The following is a 12748-nucleotide window of genomic DNA, read 5'->3' on the forward strand; positions in this document are numbered from 1 at the left end:
TATGATCATGGATATACATCCATTTCTTTCGTTCCCTTGACGTGACAACAGGCTCTTGGAGAGCAAGGACTGGGTCTTGCTCATTTTGCATCTCAACAGTACAGGGAGCAAAGAAGGGCCCTGTCAAATTGTTGTGCTCCCGCAATTCCATGTCATAATGTTCCTTACTACAAGAGCATTTAAAAAATTATGTAACAGTCCTTTGCTGTGAGGGACGCTGGTCATACGTTACAGGAACCTGGGTGACGTGCAGGTTATGAATGAGATTGCTAACGAAAAGGCAGCAGTTCAAAACCACCAGCCACTCCTCAGAAAAAATACGGGGCTTTCTAATCCCTTACAGAGTGACAGTTTCTGAAACTCACAGAGGTAGTTCTACTCTGTCCTTTGGGGTCACCATGAGTCAGAACTGACTCCAAGGCAATGGGTTGGCTTTTGGGTTGTGGTGGTTAAAGTGCTTGGCCACTAACCGAAAGGTTAGCAGTTCGGATACACCAGCCGCTCACATGAGAAATATATGGCAGTCTGCTTCTGTAAAGGTGTGCAGCCTCCGAAACTCTGTGGGTCAGTTCTACTCTGACCTGCGTGGTGCTGTGACTTGGAATTGTCTCAACAGCACTGGGTCTGGTGTTTGGGGTTTTACTTTGAACGATACACAACCTAACTGGGGAGGGGAAAAATTTGTATGTAAAGGGAAAATCTTCTGGGAAAGCTAAAAATACTAACAGCAAGATATTTAAAACCAAGAAGGGGGCGGGGGAAGAATTTCAGTATTTTATCAAAAGACAGCATCCCAAATTTCCAGGAAAGTTTCTCCCCAATCCCACCTCCTCTAACCAATCAAAATAAAAAATTGTTAACATTTCTTATTTACTCCAATATGCAATTTTTTTCTCCCTCCCTTTCCAAGATCCAAGTTTAAAAGCAGTAAAATAATGAAAACATACCCTATTCGGTGATGTGGGAAACATTAAATTAAGAAGAAAATCATACCGGGTATTATCAAGTTCATAGTCATGTACAATATTAAGTTGCCTAAGGAAGGCTACATTAAACAGGAGTAAATTCTAGGCAAATCAGAGACCGATTTCTCGCATTGCTGCCAAGAGTGGAGTGTCAGAGAAAAACACACCGCTCACCACCCTGCAGAAGCCATCAGGCCGGCCGGCGGCCAGAGGAGATTAAATGAGATTCAGCAAGAACTATTTCTTGGCAGGACATAAGGCAAGAGGAATAGAAAATTGAATCCGAAATGGAAAAATCCCCCAAGTGGCCTCCACTCTCTCACACATACCTAAAATGCACCGGGATGGATAGTTTAAAGAGGCATAAAGAATGCTGGGTAGGAATCAAATAGTAATAATAGGCAGTTTATTAGGATTTATCTTGCATTTGGCAGTAATTTTTTCCCCCAAGCCAAGTGGAATCCAAGCAGTCTTAGTGATTATACCAATAAAAGAAAAAGCTACAGATCCCCAAAAGCTGCCAACATATGAGTAGCGACTGGCACTGCCTAAAAATGTTGACCGCTTCAAGGCCATCAGTAGAGAGTTAGCACAAGGACCAGAAGGCAGGTCTAGAAATGAGAACAACAAAGGCCTAAAACAATCTATGGTGAGGGGACAGGATGAGGAAAGAGTTAAGTTTTTAATACATTTTAACCATCCTGGAGTTCTGGTAGCATAGTGGTTCTGCATTAGGCTGCTACTTACGAGGTCAGCAGTTCCAAACCACCAGTTTCTCCTCCGGAGAAAGATGAGGCTTTCTATTCCTTAAAGACTTATCATCTTGGAAACCCACAGAGGGAGCTCTCCTCTGTCCCAGGACAGTGTGGGTCCGAGTCAGAAGCTCCGTGATGGTACTGAGTGTGATTCCTTTGCCTAATCTCCTTCCAAACGATCACCAGACTGTGCCTACCGCCCACATGTGGACTAAATCATAAGATGATTAAGGAAGAATGCATCCCCTCCCAGTTTTAATTTTGTGGAATAATTAGTAAAGCTTGCCAGCTTTCTAGAGGCCTGGAAGTTTTACTAGTGTTCTTCTTGTGGCATCTCAAAGAAGGTCTCTTCATCGAAGCTGCTCCTCCACCTGCTTCCCAAAGCCGATGGGCCTGGTCTTAGAGAATCTAGTAATTTACAATGTCCGCTCCCATGTCAGCAGGAAGAGGTGGGTTAAAGGTTGACTGCCATTCATGATGCACCCCTTATAATGAACAATCAGCTCTCCCAATTAGAAAGTTTAGAAGAAAATTGCATTTAGATATGCATATTTAACTTATGAAAAAATAAGACCTTGTTACACATAATTGAGACAAGCATGTAGGTTCAATTCAATGTCTGGCAATTTAAAAACGAATAGGTTTCCAATCACAGGGTGCTGCGATAGCCCCATGCCTCCTGTATCGCTTCCAATTCCACTGGGAATTGAGCAAATGAAAATAGGAGATAAAGTATTACGACAGCAACAAAATCTCATCGAGGCGCAATAGGAATTCTTACCCTGTTCCTAGATATCCCGAAGGTAGTTCATAGGATGGGGGGATCCAGAGGCATGTGGAGCCTCCGCCCTGTCCTGTGCAGCATTCCCCAGTTCTCAGGCCCCGTTGCAGCACCCTCACCGCTACACTTCCTGCACCCTCTGGAAGTCAGGCTAGCTTACCTGTCTATCCCAAAGGGCAGATTTTCAGAGAAGTAGACCCTCAGCATAAACTGCACCCCAGGGAGCTCTCTCCCCATGGTGCTCAGAGCAAAAGAACAGTGGTCAACTTAATTCCTGATGAAGCCCACACCAGCTATTACCACTGCCATCTGGACCGTCGCGCAGACACACACAGATGATGAGGACCACAGCTTCATAGGGAGGTCTACGCTGGGCAATCAAAGCAAAAGGCCAGGGAGGGAAAAAGTCAATTCAGGAAGTCAGACGAATTCTAACTGCTTTCCTCAGTGAGATTCCAAAGGCTTATTGCATGCATAAAACAAAAGCGGGCTGTTGTTAAGACTAAGCTGGACTAAAACACAACCGTAATTTAGACAATAGGATATTAAAAACACAATACCTACAATGAAGGGCACCACAGTGATAGATGGAGCAGACAGCTTAATAGACATAGCTGAGAATCAAATTTGTGATATAGAAAACCAATCTGAGTGATTTTCCTAGTGCCCTGAGCAAAGTACACACATGGGAATTATGAGAGAGGAAATCAAAAAGTATTAAGGCAAAACCAAGAAGGGACAGCAACAAACTGTAGGGTCAGGTTCAGAATATGGCCCCACAGCTGGCTACCTATTCTAAGTGTGGGGTCCTAGCATGTCGTTTGACTTCCCTGTGTTTTAAATCTTTAAACATGCAAACAGACGTGTACAGGTTCAAAGAACATTTCATATAAGGGCTTAACGCCATGTCTGTCAAATAGTATGCAAGAAAAGTTAGTCATGACGAATGCTCGGATCCAGAAGAACACAGCCAAATGCAGGAAGAAGCAATGATGAAAGAAATATCAGAAGAAACCATTTCCTGAGCTTTAGACTTGTATCTGGAGATCAGAAGAGTGTCGGGCAAGCGCATGATAAAAATAAATACACAACGACAATACTGGTAAACTATGTGCATTCTTTGGATAAAGAGCCACATGCACAGAGTTCTGAGGAAGGGATGGTGGCCAGACAAATGATCAGCATGCTGCTGCTGTTGTGAAGTGCCATCAGTTCCACGTCATGGAGCGCTTATGTTTAACAGAACAAAGCACTGGCCAGTCCTACATCACCCTCATAATTGTGAGCATGTTTGTGCCTGGCTTTCCAGATCAGTCATGGCCAGGGCAATGAGACGGAAATGGATCCACATTTGTCCAACGTGGGTGTGCCAGAACATTAACAAACATGGTAAAAAGTAGAGATAGGGGCCTACTGGAACCATCATCTTTGTTTTAGGAAACAAAGGCAGCACGCATGCTGCGCAGCATCAACACTCTTGGCCCTGCGTCGGACACAACGGTGCCCTGCTCAAACACAGTGGCTCATTGTGGGGGTGATGGCTGTGGAGGTAGAATGCATGAAGGAGGAACATGCGTACACGGCGCAGAATGTTGCTCAGCCTTCTCGGGCCTGAGAAGCGACAAACCGTCTCTCTGTACAATGGCTCCCGACACACCGGCGAGAGACAATGGCCATGAGAACCAGTGTGCACGCATTCCTGTGCGTGCGCTAGGCCCCGGCCAGAGCCTGCTGCCCCTTCCTCATTAGCGCAATTTCATAACCATATACGGATAAAATTTAGGATAAGGAAGTAAGTGCGGTAACATTTGATTGGCGATGCGCCCTATACATACTGCGGAAAGACAACAATAAAATCGATCTGCACCATCAGAGCCTGGTCTCCGGAGTCTGTGTGCACAAGTCGGTAAGACCTGTCCCCGCAGATCATTCTCCACAGTCTTGCAACCACTCCAGTCTCCCACAGTCAGGCCCCCGGGCTCACGGCATCTCTTCCAAGACTCCCACTCCAAGAGTTCGGCTCTTACTTTTTCCACTCGGGTGATCCTTTTGGTGCAGCCACTTTTCACCAATACGAATCGGTGCTGGTTTTGTTACGCTGGTCATGTGGAAACCAATTCAAGCCTGTTGGAAGCCATGGTGTGAGCCCCCAGTGGTAGCCATCCTGTCAGCCCATCTCATGAAGGGTTTCCCTCGTGGTCCCTGGCCTTCCATTTTAATTGGGCATGATTTTCTTAGTGGGTGACCCTGCTGGTACTTGCACAAGTGAGTGAGTTAGTTTATTGTGCCAACCTGGTCCCAACACATGTGGGATTAATTGAAGGGCGGAGGGATGAATGGCTTGGTGAGCCTCGCCTTTCTAGTTCTCGGGTCTCTTGCTCTCTGATGGTCGCACCAGGATGCAGCTGCCTTAGAAGTTCCCTGCTTCAGCTTGCAAGGCTGACTTCCTGCAAGACATCCCCAAGGAGAAGCCGCATGGACCTACCCCGATGCAGCCCTGGGTGCTGGAGCAGCCGTGTGGAGACCCCTGCCAGTGCTGAGATGCTTACACACTCACTGACTCAGCTTTCCTCCTGCAGTTGGCATCATTATGTCTGTTCTGTGAGATGGAAGAGGACTTTGTGGATTGGTGTTGGACATATGGGTTACTGGGTTAATGTTGGACTTGCGGGCTTAGACAACACTGGGTTGGGATGTTTTCTTGATGCGCACTTAACCTTTATATAAAACTCTCTCTTATACATGAGTTTCTGTGGATTTGTTTCTCTAAAGTACCCAGACTAACACAACACGCTACCAAACTGTGGCACAAAGTGGCAGACGGGTAGTGAAGTTATCAACACCGTTGAGAATTCAAACTATTTTTATCAGACATATAAGCACTTAAACAGTCCACCATGTAAGTACCTAATAATTTTGTAGAAAAATTAAGACTGGGTAGCTCAACCAGATACAGTATGATAAATTAGGCAAACGGGACACCTAAGAAACAATAGGGAACAGTATCATCAACAGCACATACCATCAAATCCAAATATTCAAACTGGGAAAACAAAACAAAACCACCTCACTGCCATCCAGTCGATTCTGACTCAGAGTGACCCTGTTGGACAGAGTAGAACTGCCCCTTCTGGGTTTTCAAGGCTGCAAACCCATGGGAACAGACATGCTTATCTTTCCCCCACAGAGGCTGGTGGGTTCAAACTGCCCACATTGCACTTGGTAGCCCAATATGGATTTAATGCAATTGGTAAGAAGATAGTCTCAACACAGAAGGGATATTTTAAAAGATTAACAGCAGCCTGAACTTTAAATTCCAGGTGATTTCAGCAATTCCTTGAGGGGGAAAAGGAGAACGTATCCTGAAAACCACCCGGCGTTTGGCAGAAAGGCTCAATAATGTGGCAATCGTGACAAGAATAGAAGAACACAGGTTTAGAAGACTTTGCCAAACGTTTAAGGGTAGCCACAAATAAATAAAAATATAATATAGACTTTCCAAAATATACTAGAAGTTTTCAAAGACAGAGGTGAATCTACAAGAGTCAAGAAGTAAGAAAAATAATTGTGTTAAAAAAAAAAGCAGTACAAGGAACCCCCTAGGGAAATTAAGAAGGGACTCTAACCCGTACAGATTACTAACAGAGGAAGAAGAAAACAAAAACATTGATCAAGAATAAAAGATCAAAAACACAGGGAACTGGGGTGGGGGCACAACGCAGCCTTTGCTAAAGCTGGCGGCGTACCGGGTTTCAGGCACTGAGGAAGAGATGTCCACTGTGGTCGACACCCTGGGTGAGGTGCAGCAGTGTAGGATGGGCCAAGAACGGTAGGTGTAAGAGGTTATGTAGCACCTTCACGTCAGGCGCAATATATTGTACTAACAGTAAGTACAGCCTAATAACCAGGGTTGGTCATTGAAAGGGTATGGCAAGACCATGTCTGCAGTCCAGAACAGCAGCCTGGTTCCAGTGCAGGATCGGATAAGAGGAAGAAGGAGGGTGGGGTGGACATCGGTCAGGAGGCCAGGCCGCGATCCAGGGAAAAACAACAGGGGTTTGGATGAAGACTGAGGGTGATGGCAATGGGCTGAACTCGAGCTCCACACTGGACATAAAACTGAAAGCTGAGCATCGGGGAAAGGAAAGTGAGGAACAGTGTTAACGGTAACATGAGCCATTAGGTCAGGGGTCCTCAAACTTTTTAAACACGGGGCCAGTTCACTGTCCCTCAGACCATTGGAGGGCCGGACTACAGTTTAAAAAAACCTATGAACGAATTCCTATGCACCCTGCACATATCTTATTTAGAAGTAAAAAAACAAATGGGGCAAAAACAGTCGGGAGGGCCAGGTAAATGCCCTCGGCAGGCCGCATGTGGCCCATGGGCTGTAGTTTGAGGACCCCTGCATTAAGTGGATGATGTTTTAATTTCTTGAGCTTGTGGAGACTAGAGGAGGTACCTGCTAGGAGGTGAAAATAATGGGCTGTTCTAAAGCCAAGCAAGTTGGAGATGCCTGAGAAGAGAGACGTGTAAATGGGCATTTGGAGAATTGCACGCAGCCAGGTCAGGGGTTATAAGTATGTTCCGTCCCGATTCTCGTGCTCCTTGGATTCCTGCCCCAGGGGCTCGCTGCCTCCCCTCTGAGCCCAGTAAGCCCATCGGGCCTGCAGGCCTGTGTATTCCTTCCTCTCCCCTCTGTGTGCAATGCGCTTCTGGAGATCTCTCCTCTCAACAACGTTCCCTCTCGAACGTCAGGTCAGAGCTCATTTCTCCCGGGAGGCTGGTTGGTTACCAGACAGAATGTAGTCCTGGACCCCAGGCATTCGCCATCATAGATTGTGCTTTGTTTTCCAGGTAGAAAAAAATTACCTGAATTTATCTTATTCAACAGTTTTCCTATTTACTGCCTTTCCTCCCAAGAAAACAAATGGGAATCTTCTGGATCTTATTCTCTGCTGTCCTAACCCCCGTGTTCAGGACAGGGCCTGAAGGGAAAAGGAAGGAAGAGAATTTAAGTCAAAGTCTTCATAACTCACAAATAACAGGAGGACTGTGAAGTAGAAAAATATCGTCTTAAAAAATGCCAAGCTGTGTCATGCAGCCCAGATTGATTGGCCTGATAAAATATGCTCCACATTCATGGACGTGTGCTGCAGTCAGACCACAGAAGTCCTGGTAGTGCAACAGTTAAGCACACAGCTGCTAACTGAAAGGTTCATTGTTTGAACCCACCCAGTGGCTCTGTGGGAAAGAGGCGTGGAGAGAGATCTGCCTAGAAAACCTTATGGGGCCGTTCTATTCTTTCATTCTATTCTTTCACATGGACCTCTGAGTCAGCACAGACTGGGAAGCACTCAACAGCGGTCAGGCCACACCGGGAGAGAGCATTTAGAAATCCCAAAACAAACCCACTGCCATCGAGTCAATGCTGACTTGTGGTGACCCTACAGGACAGGGTCGGACTGTCCCAGTGGGTTTCTGAGACGAATAACTAATTCTTTGTGGAAGTATAAAGCCTCCTCTTTCTCCTGAGGACGGGCTGCTTGAATAATCCCTGAATAATAAAAGATGTACACCCCTCCGCCTGCAGCATCAGCTTAGATGTCAAGTCCCAAGAAGCCTTGCTTGACCCCAAGTTAAATATCCCACTAGGGCAGTGGTTCTCAACCTTCCTAATGCCGCGACTCTTTAATATAGTTCCTCATGACGTGGTGACCCCCCAACCATAAAATTATTTTTATTGCTGTACTAGGGGGTTCATCTATCAGCACTCTTTACATTGTACTGTGCATAGCTAGTCTCTCAGCTCTCTCCATCTGCCACATGTCCCCAGACTAGAGAGTTAACGAGAAAATTGCATCTGATTCACTTTTGCCTGCACTGTGAGTCGTACTATGGTATATAGGACACAAGCATATGTACATATTTTTTTCAGAGCCAGTCCTTTGTAGGTTCTTGTCAAACATTGCTTTTGCCAGCTCTCATCTCACTCCCTGACCGCTTGACAGCAAAGGTCCTTAGTTACCAGCAAATGCTGGAAGGGAGACAAGACGTGTGTATACAAAAGAAGAGGACACTTTGGCATGGCTCGATCTTTGTATGGAAACGATTCCCTATCCGAGGAGCTTGTCTCGACTTTGTACCAAGAAAAGGAGTCTTTAAATGATGAGAATTTTGTTTCTGAATGTTCTCTTCTGTAATTCTTGGTTTTGGCAAGAATTTCATTCCAAGTACCTTAGAAAGAAGAGTGTGTATGTGTCTGTGTGTCTGTGCGCACACACACACAGCTAGTGTGCGCTGAAGCCTGCCAGTGAAGTCTAAAGGAAAGCCATTTAAATTCTCAATAAAGCAAACACTGTCAGCCAAACTAGAGTTGTGTCACTTAAGCCATAATAAGAGGGGGAAATGCTCATTTCACAGAGGACGGAAACCGCATTAGTGGCCAAGGGATCATTACATATTGTCAACAATGGGCTCAATAGCATGATCTCTTTATGACCGTCTCCTAAGTCTCAGATTTCTAAGCTTCTCTTTCCGTTCCTCCACAAACTGGCCAGTTGCCCGCCCTGTTTTCAACCTCTTTGCATTCTGAATGACACCTTGTGAAATCCCAGTGGAGTCAGAGAGACAGAGCTGGTGACTCATTTGTATGGGGGTGTTTTAAGAACCTGTGCGGAGGAGCAAAGCACATTTATGTCTTTTTGTACAAAGTTAAAGAGGCAGCCACTTCAGCTAGCCACTTCCTCCTCTTCCATCATTTTTATTTGTCTATCTGCATAAAACCTTTTAATTCATTTGGCTTTGGGAACTACTTCCTATTCAAAACAAAACCAAATTAAAAGAAAAGAAAAACAATTCTTAAATGCTTTTAAATGCCAAATGGCTCTAAAGCTGTCAGGTTAATTTTATAAAAGTAACCAGAGAGGTACTTAAGCTGGATGCTGTTTCCTGATAAACCCAATTTGGTTTTCACGCTTCATGTTGAAAATACCAGGGCGGTAAGAGTTATTCCAAGAATATTCACCCATAGGTATAGTTGTTCAGCAATAAGCAGACATGTCTAGGCTAAGCCTCTGGCAATAAGACTCAATTGAAATTGTATGATGTCCACGTCTGAGAGTTTCCAAAGCGCTCAATAGATGCCCAATGTAACACACAGTAGGAATTGCCCTGTATCTGAACACAGAATTCTCAAGTTGTCTCATCGTTGGCTCCAGATAGCTTTATTAAATGCAAAGTCTAATTCTGATGACAGTTGAGAAAAATGATCACACTGCCATCCCCCACTGCTGTCACGAAAGGTGCAATCGATATTGAAAACTGTTTACAATAAGTGAGACGCAGGCCTGATTAGATAAAGAGGCAGCCCCAGGCAGCTCTTCTCAGCGGGGCCTGCTTGTAAGGCTGGCCTTAGGCTGGCACCTGGAAGCCACCCTGATAGAAGAGTGCTCTAACTGATGAGGTTGCTTTGCTAAGCCTTGCCTGTTCATAAGCATCAATATGATACAATAAGCACAGCCAGCCCAAATCAGAGCCCTAGCTCTGAGTCTCCACCAGGATGCCCTGGCCAGAAACACTGCACACATCTGGGGGAATCTGGCCCCTCTCACTCTCCCCGGGTGGAGAAAGCAAGGGGGGCCACAGAGGAAGCCCCCAGCGTGGGCAGCAGGAAAGGGACAGAGTCCTCCTCACTGACGGCTGTGTTTGCAGGGTCACTGTTAAGGTGCACTAGCTGTGAGTGCAACCGCCTCTTGAGCCAGTGAGTTCTCCAGGCGGATCCCTGCAGGTACGTGCTCCTGAGAAGCTGCCCCCTAAGCAAGGCTGAAGACGAAAGATTAGTTCTTCCTGGGGACACCGCTTGGGCTTGTTAATTTGTCTCAAGGGGGGAGGGGGAGACGGAGTGCCAACATTAAGTCCAGCCTTATCAGATTGGAGTCTCAGGAGAGAGAAATGAAGGCGCTTGTCCTCCTTACCTGAAAGGACGTTATAAACCGATGCTGCAGGTGGTCATGGGGTCCCTGTTGTGGAAACACTATCCCAACGGCTTACAGGTTGTTTTTGCTGCGATTTTGTTTGTTGGGAAACGAACTGTTTGGTGACCAGAAGGACATAGCTGTCAAACTATAGATTCAGGCTGAGCTTCAATAATCAATCTGCTCCTGGCCGGAGGCGACAACATCAAACTGAGCAGATAGCTGGAATAGAAGGCCGCCACATGGGGGGCCAAGATTTTATCACTCAAGTTCAGTTTGGGAGGCAGCCACTGTTTAATAGAGCTCCTCTCCACAATTTTTTAAACGTGCCGTTTCAAAGATATTCAGTACAAATTATCACTGGGTAACTTTTATTACTGAAATAGTGGATGTAGTAAATAGAAAAGCTTAGATATTTAAAATAAAATGATAGGGAATTTTAAATGCCCCCTCCAAAGGTGAAAATAAACAACAACAACAACAAAAATGGGGGGAAAAAACCAATTATGCAGCTTCCTGATAACACTGGGAAAAGAACGCCCTGCTTTCAACTATTTTATAAAACTGAACCGAAGGCTCTAGAGACTGACCCCAGTAGCTAGGCACCCGTTTGGATGGCCTTCTTGTTAATTCAGCCACTCTGTGCGAAACCCAGGCTCTGAAACTGGCCTAATCTAAAAGTCTCGTTGCATTTCTCAGCGTCATCGGACAATGGCCCAGTCACTGGGCCAGGAGAAAAAGCCAGAGGTAAACGACTAAATCTCTCCAACTCGCTGCCATCAAGTCAGTTCTGACTCATCACGGGACCCTGGAGGGCAGGGTAGAACTGCGCCTGTGGGTTTCCTTGACAAAAATTCTTTACTGGAGTCGAAAGCCTGGTCCTTCTCCGATGGAGTGGCTGGTGGTCTTGAGCTGCAGACGTTGAAGTTAGCATCCCAACTTGTAACCACTAAGCCACCAGGACTTCAATCAATCTCTAGTGCAAACGATTCTTGGGTAGCATCTTGACTATATAATAGGTCTGATCTTCATCCACCGCCTCGCTGGGAAACTACTGGCCAACAACCTCACTCTGGAATGGGAGCTGTGTATACAAGAAACAAGAGCCGCTCTATGAGAAAGAATATAAAGAAACAGGCTGTAGTTTACAGAAGGGGTTCAGGCCCCTTTCCTCAAAAAAAAAAAAAATCAAAAACAAAAAAAGCCCCAGCCTTTCAAAGACCCAGGGTGAGCCACAGGAGAGGGCTGTGTGCTCTCTTCCACTCTTCTGCCTCCAATCATTTTGCTTCCAGGATAAGAGTGGAACCACAACTGCACAGGGACTCCTACGGGTGGGTTCAAAGTATCCCTGCGGTTCAAACATTCTTCTTTCTGCATGGCAACTGTTAGAAACCCACTGGACAGGGAGGTTTCCTCCGTCAACAGAGGGGAAGGCTTACTCATGGCAGTTAAACGGCCACCATATTTGAGATCTCTGTTGCTGTAGTAGGATTTAAGATAGCATATGGGTTAAATGACATGAGATTAGAAATTTTTTTAAAATCCCAGCCCAGTTTGTTTGTTTGTTTGTTTTAGGGGGGTGGTTTTCTATTTTCTATAGAATAGGGGCCAGTGGTGGAATTCTCACCTTCTATGTAGAGACTCAAGCCCATTCCCCACACACTGCACCTCATACATTGCTGTGACGCTGATCATGTTTCAGTGGCACTTCTAGACAAAGATAAACTAGGAAGAAAGACCTGGTGATCTGCTTCCAAAAGTCCACTATGGGTCGCAATGGTCTCCTCCCCAGGAGTCAACAACTCGGAACAATTAATATTTAATTACACTCGCGGACAAGCCTGTCACGGAAAGTGAGATTGTGAGACCTTCTCCCAGGTTTATCCTAGAAGAATAGCCCCTGGCCTACAGCTTTTTTAGGGTTTGACAGTAACAGATACTGAGAGAAAAAAATCCACCCTCATCAATTTTGCTAGGTGAATGATTACAGAGCAAGTTTTTTGACAGCTATGATTTGTTTTATGTATATTTGTATTCCTTTCTAATGCCCAGTACAGTGAATCAAACGTGATAACCACTCAATAAACATTTCTGGATGGATGAAATTAATGGATTAAAGAGATAAGGCAGCGAAACAATACAGAAGGGAAAAAGTCTAACTGTGGGTCTAACCCACGTTACGTTGAAGTCTGCAGGCAGCCAAGGGCGGGAGACTCAGAGAGGAAGTCATGAGGGAAGAACACAATGGTCACATTGTATCTAAAGCAATAG

General features: G+C 45.5%; 1 protein-coding gene across 1 annotated transcript in view; it reads right to left on the reverse strand.

The window, feature by feature from the left end:
• CSGALNACT1 (chondroitin sulfate N-acetylgalactosaminyltransferase 1) overlaps window positions 1-12748 on the reverse strand; it is a 219466-nt gene that overhangs the window by 132948 nt on the left and 73770 nt on the right. The window lies entirely within an intron of this gene.

The sequence above is a fragment of the Echinops telfairi genome, unplaced genomic scaffold (genome assembly GCF_000313985.2).
Source record: "Echinops telfairi isolate 266 unplaced genomic scaffold, ASM31398v2 ScPeMD7_9;HRSCAF=40, whole genome shotgun sequence".
NCBI classification, from domain to species: domain Eukaryota; kingdom Metazoa; phylum Chordata; class Mammalia; order Afrosoricida; family Tenrecidae; genus Echinops; species Echinops telfairi.